This window comes from Macrotis lagotis, chromosome X, assembly GCF_037893015.1.
Source record: "Macrotis lagotis isolate mMagLag1 chromosome X, bilby.v1.9.chrom.fasta, whole genome shotgun sequence".
NCBI lineage: Eukaryota > Metazoa > Chordata > Mammalia > Peramelemorphia > Peramelidae > Macrotis > Macrotis lagotis.
The window spans coordinates 230,758,853-230,764,042 of NC_133666.1; the positions used below are offsets into that span (position 1 = coordinate 230,758,853).

Below are 5,190 nucleotides of genomic sequence, written 5' to 3' on the forward strand. Positions count from 1 at the left end.
AAGCTGCAGAGCGGGAGAAGTGGGGGGGCATTCTGGCAGAATTACAGTGAAGAAGCAGGGAATAGAAAAATTTCAAAAGTATTTTATCATATTATTATTTATTTGTCTGTCTGATTCAAAGTATCCTATAAGATCAATTCTCCTTTCCTTGAGAGCCATGGAGAACATCATAAACAACCTGTAAAGACTTATTTTTTTAAATAATTTCTAAACTCTTTAGCCAGTTTCTTTAAGATTTTTATGTCCTGACCTGTTTTTTTTTTTAGTTCTTTGGAGATAGTAAAGAGCTGCACTGCTTGCAGCTCCAACCAAAACCTTCCCCTCACCTGATTCATGGACTCCTTACAGCTTAGCCAAGGGTTTGGTTTTTTTTTTCTCCTGAAAGACCTTCTCAGTCTGTGGAGAACTTCAAGTCCCATGCTTGTCCCACATTGTGTGCCAAATGTAGTGATCCCCTGTCCACCAGGGAATAGATTCAGCTCAGGAGAAAAAAGAAAAATACATTAACACACAGGTGAGGAATTGATATCAGCAGGACAACTGGCAGAGACATTATTGAAAAAATTAAACAGTTCTTATAGAAGAAAACCACGAAGTTAGCATACAGGATAAAAACAATCATGTAACTTTGTTATGGGCAGCAATTAACCCAGAAGGATATGAACCAGGTCATGGCATGCAGAAACAAATAGTGAGGCCAAGAATGATGTGGTTCTGTTATCAAATCAGAGTTCTGTTGAAGCTTTCAGCTCAAGGGTCATCAGAGCTCTGGTTATTTTAGCCAAAATTGGCCTCTTGACCCCAAACTCGGTTGAGAGACCTCTACACTTCCCTCTTTACTGTTTACACAATAAATTCCAATATTCAGTTCCTTTTGCAGTTCCCAAATTGGCTTTCTTTTTGCATGGTCTCTCCTTCTTTCTCCTCTTATGCTTTCTATCCTGGGCTCCATGTAGAGCAGCACCTGTGTCTGCTGCAGAGATGTTGATGCCCAAGAAGAACCGAATTGCCATCTATGAACTTCATTTGAAGGAGGGAGCAATGGTAGCCAAGAAAGATGTTCACATGCCAAAGCACCTTGAACTGGCAGAAAAGAATGTGCCCAATATCCATGTCATGAAGGCCATGCAGTCTTTTTTTTTAATTTATTTTTTATTCTAATTTTGTACAAATATTTTTTTACATTAATAAAATATTCTTGTTTACAAGTAAACAAAATACCCCTCCTCCCCCCATGAATGTAGATAGACTTGCTTGGGTGAAAAAATTAAAGGGGAGAGAAAAAAATTAAAATAAAAAAAATAATAGTAATAATTGTAGGTATGGTCAAGTGGCACAATGGACGAGGCACCAGCCCTGGAGCCACGAGCACCGGAGTCCATATCCAGCCTTGTAAACCCAACAATCACCCAGCCGTGTGACATGCAAGCCACCAAATCCCCACTGCCCTGCAAAAACCAAAAAAAAAAGAAAGAAAAAAAAGACCCAAAATAAAATAAAATAGTAATAATAGTAGGGGTGGCTGGGTGGCAGACAGAGCAGTGGCCCAAGACACCCAAAGATCACCCTGCTATGTGGCCCCAGGCAGGCCATCCAGCCCAACTTGCCCTGCACCCTCCCCCAAATAATAATAACAAAAAATGTGCTTGAGTCTTTGTTCCAACACCAACAACTCTGTCATGGGTGGATCTCATTCTTTATGATAAGTCCATCACAAAAGTTACTTCCATATTTTTCCAACTTTGCCATTGCTGATCACAACTCCCTCCTTTCTTATTTCTCCACTACCATGTACTCTATTTTCTCTTTCCTTTCACTCTGACTCTGCTGTAGGGTCGCTGAGTAGCGCAGCAGAGAGATTCCTGGTCCTGGGGCCAAGAGGCCCTGAGCCCCAATACCACCCCTTAGGCCCAGAATCCACCTGGTCCTGTGGTCCTGGGCAGGCCTTCCAATCCCAGCTCCTTGCAAGAAGTAAGAAAGAAAATGTGTTATATCTGGCCACTCTCCCTCCATGGTCCATCCTCTCCTCTATTCACATCCCTACCCCTTCCCCCTGATCCCCGCTCCTTCTTACTCCAGATGTCTATACCCCATTGAGTATATTTGCTGTTTCCTCTCCTAGCCATCTCTGATGAGAGCAAAGGTTCCCTCATTCCCCCTTGCCTCCCCACTTCCATATCTTTGCAATAGCTCATTGTAATAAAAAAATCTTACGTGAAATATCTTGGACTATTCCCCCCCTCCTTTTTCTTTCTCCCATTCCATTTCCCTTTTTTTTCTATTGAATCAATTTTTACACCATATTTTATCTTCAAATTCAGCTTTCTCCTGTGCTTCAACTATAAAAGCTCTCTCTACCTGCTCTATTAACTGAGAAAGTTCATATGAGTATTGTCAGTGTTATTTTTCTATGCAGGAATACATGCAGTTCAGCCTCATTAAGTCCCTCATATTTCCCCCCTCTCCTCCAATCTCCATGCTTCACCTGAGTCCGGTATCTGAAGATCAAACCTTCTGTTCAGCTCTGGCCATTCCAAAAGGAACCTTTGAAATTCCCCTGGTCCATCTTTTTCCCTGGAAGAGGACATTCAGCCTTGTTGGGTAGTTCATTCTTGGCTGCATTCTAAGCTCTTTTGCCTTCCGGTATATTGTATTCCAAGCCCTACGAGCTTCCAGTGTAGCTGCTGCTAAGTCCTGTGTGATCCTGACTGCAGCTCCATGATATTTGAATTGTGTCCTTCTGGCTGCTTATAATATTTTCTCTTTGACTTGGGAGTTCTGGAACTTGGTTATAATATTCCTAGGGGTTGGTTTTATGGGATGTCGTTCTCAGGGGGATTGGTGGATTCTCTCCATTTCTATTTTGCCCTCTGCTTCTAGAATATCAGGGCAATTTTCCTGTAGTAATTCTTTGAAAATGATGTCAAGGCTCTTTTCCTGATCATGATTTTCAGGTATTCCAATAATTTTTAAATTATCTTTCCTAAGTCGGTTTTCCATATCATTTTTTTTCAATGAGATATTTCACATTTTCTTCTAATTTTTCATTTTTTTTTTGTTTTGAAGTATTGATTCCTGATTTCTGTTAAATTCATCAATCTCTCTGAATTCTATTCTTTGTCTGAAGGATTTGTTCTCCTCAGAGAGTTTCCTTATCTTTTTCCCTCTGGCCAATTTTGTTTTTTAAAGCATTCTTCTCCTCAATAACTTTTTGAACTGTTTTGTCCATTTGATCTAAGCTGGTTTTTAGCATGCTATTTTCTTCAGGATATTTTTGGATTTCCTTGACTAAGCTACTGACTTCATTTTCATGTTTTTCCTGCATCTCTCTCCTTTCTTTTCCCAGTTTTTCTTCCAACTCCCTCATTTGATTTTCAAAGTCTTTTTTGAGCTGTGTCATAGCCTGAGCCCAATTTCTGTTTTTCTTGGAGTCTTTAGATGCAGGAGCTTGTGCTTCCTCATATTCAGACTGAGTATTTTTATCCTTCTTGGGCTCATTTCAAAATATTTCTCAATAGTCTTCCTTTTATTTCTTTGCTTGCTCATTTTCCCAGCCTGGGCCTGGTTTGGGGTGCTTCCTGAGTTTTTGGGACCCTCCCACAAGGAGTGTCCTCCCTCCTGGTCTGTGAATGACCATGAGCACCTCCCTCTGCCACGGGCCTGAGGTGGGGTGGGGCGGCCCTGCTGTTCTATTGGGGGGGGGGCCTAGACTGTGATCAGTATCTGAATGTGGTCAGAGCCCCAGAGTCCTGTTCCAGGGGTAGAGGACAGAGCTCTGCAGTCTGTCTTCACTCCCCTCCCTCAGCTCAATGGGCTCATGCCCTGGGGGCTCCTGCTTACTGGCTCTGCCTGCTTCTGTTTCCTGGATCAGAGCTGGGGAAAGACCATGCTGCTCACTGTGTGCCCTGAGGGCTGGGCTCCACGTGCTCCCTCTGGCAGAGGTCCCCCACTGTTCCCCCATTTTGTGGCCGGTGTTCCTCTGGGTGCAGCTCAGGAGACTCCCCTGCTGCTGTGAGCTGAGACTGCCAGTGCCCTGGGGCTGCCTCCAGGAAGCTGAAGTTCTTTGGCTCTGGTGGGCCACCCCTCTGGTCGGCCGCCTCTCTGATCCCCGGAGCAGAGCCTTTCTGCTCTTTTGAGGTTACCTTGAGTAGGAGAACTGCCTCACTGGGTCCCTTTGTGGGTTCTGTCTCTCGAAAGTTTAGTTAGAGTCCTTAGCTGATGAATTTTATCAGAGAGCTCCTAAGACTCCATCCCTTCTTGTCGCCATCTTGGTACCGCCTGGCCATGCAGTCTTTAAAGTCAAGTGGCTATGTTAAGGAGCAGTTCTCATGGGGGCAGTTCTACTGGTATCTCACCAATGAGGGCATTCAGTACCTTTGGGATTACCTTCACCTGCCCCTGGAGATTGTGCCTGCCACTCTTTGCAGAAGTAGATCTGAGACAGGAAAGCCAAAGCCTAAATGTCTGGAGGGTGAGTGACCAGCCTGGGTTAGTTGGGGTGAATCTGACAGAGACACATACAGACAAAGTGCTACTCCCCCTGGTGTTAACAAGAAGGCTGAAGCTGGGGCTTGGTCAGCGCAGAATTCCTGTTTAGAGGTGGATTTGGACATGGATGTGGTCAGCTTCCTCAATAAAATCTGTAGAGATATGTTTCATATTAAATAAAATTTGGGGGGAAAAACATGGGATCAGGTGAAGGGAAAGCTTTGGGTGGAGCTGTCAGCAGTACAGTTCTTTGTTTTTCTTTTATCTCCTGAGCTGAATCCATCCCATTGCAAACAAAGAACAGTAATAGATAAAAAGAGAAATCCCACTTAAAGTAAATGTAGACAACATAAAATACTTGAGTGTCTACTTTACCAAGGCAGCCACAGAAACTATATGAAAGCTGCTATAAAACACTTTTCACCTAACAAAAGTAACTGGGCAAATGTCAATTACTCATGGGTAGGTTGTGCTAATATAATAAAAAGTGACAATACTATCAAAATTAAATTTCTAAAAGTAACTTCATTGAGCTAGAAAAATATTAACTAAATTTATATGGAGGAGCAAAAAATCTAGAATATCAAGGAAATTCATGAAAAAAAAATGAAAAGGAAGATGGCCTAGCAATCCCCGATCTAAAACTATATTATAAAATTTCAACATGCAAGACTTTTTGGTACTGGTTAAGAAATTGAGTAG

The 5,190-nt window shown here is 42.6% G+C and overlaps 1 pseudogene; it reads left to right on the forward strand.

Moving 5' to 3' along the window:
• Nucleotides 1-981: 981 nt before the first annotated feature.
• Nucleotides 982-4,637, forward strand: LOC141500004 (small ribosomal subunit protein eS10-like; annotated as a pseudogene).
• The last annotated feature ends 553 nt before the right edge of the window (nt 4,638-5,190 follow it).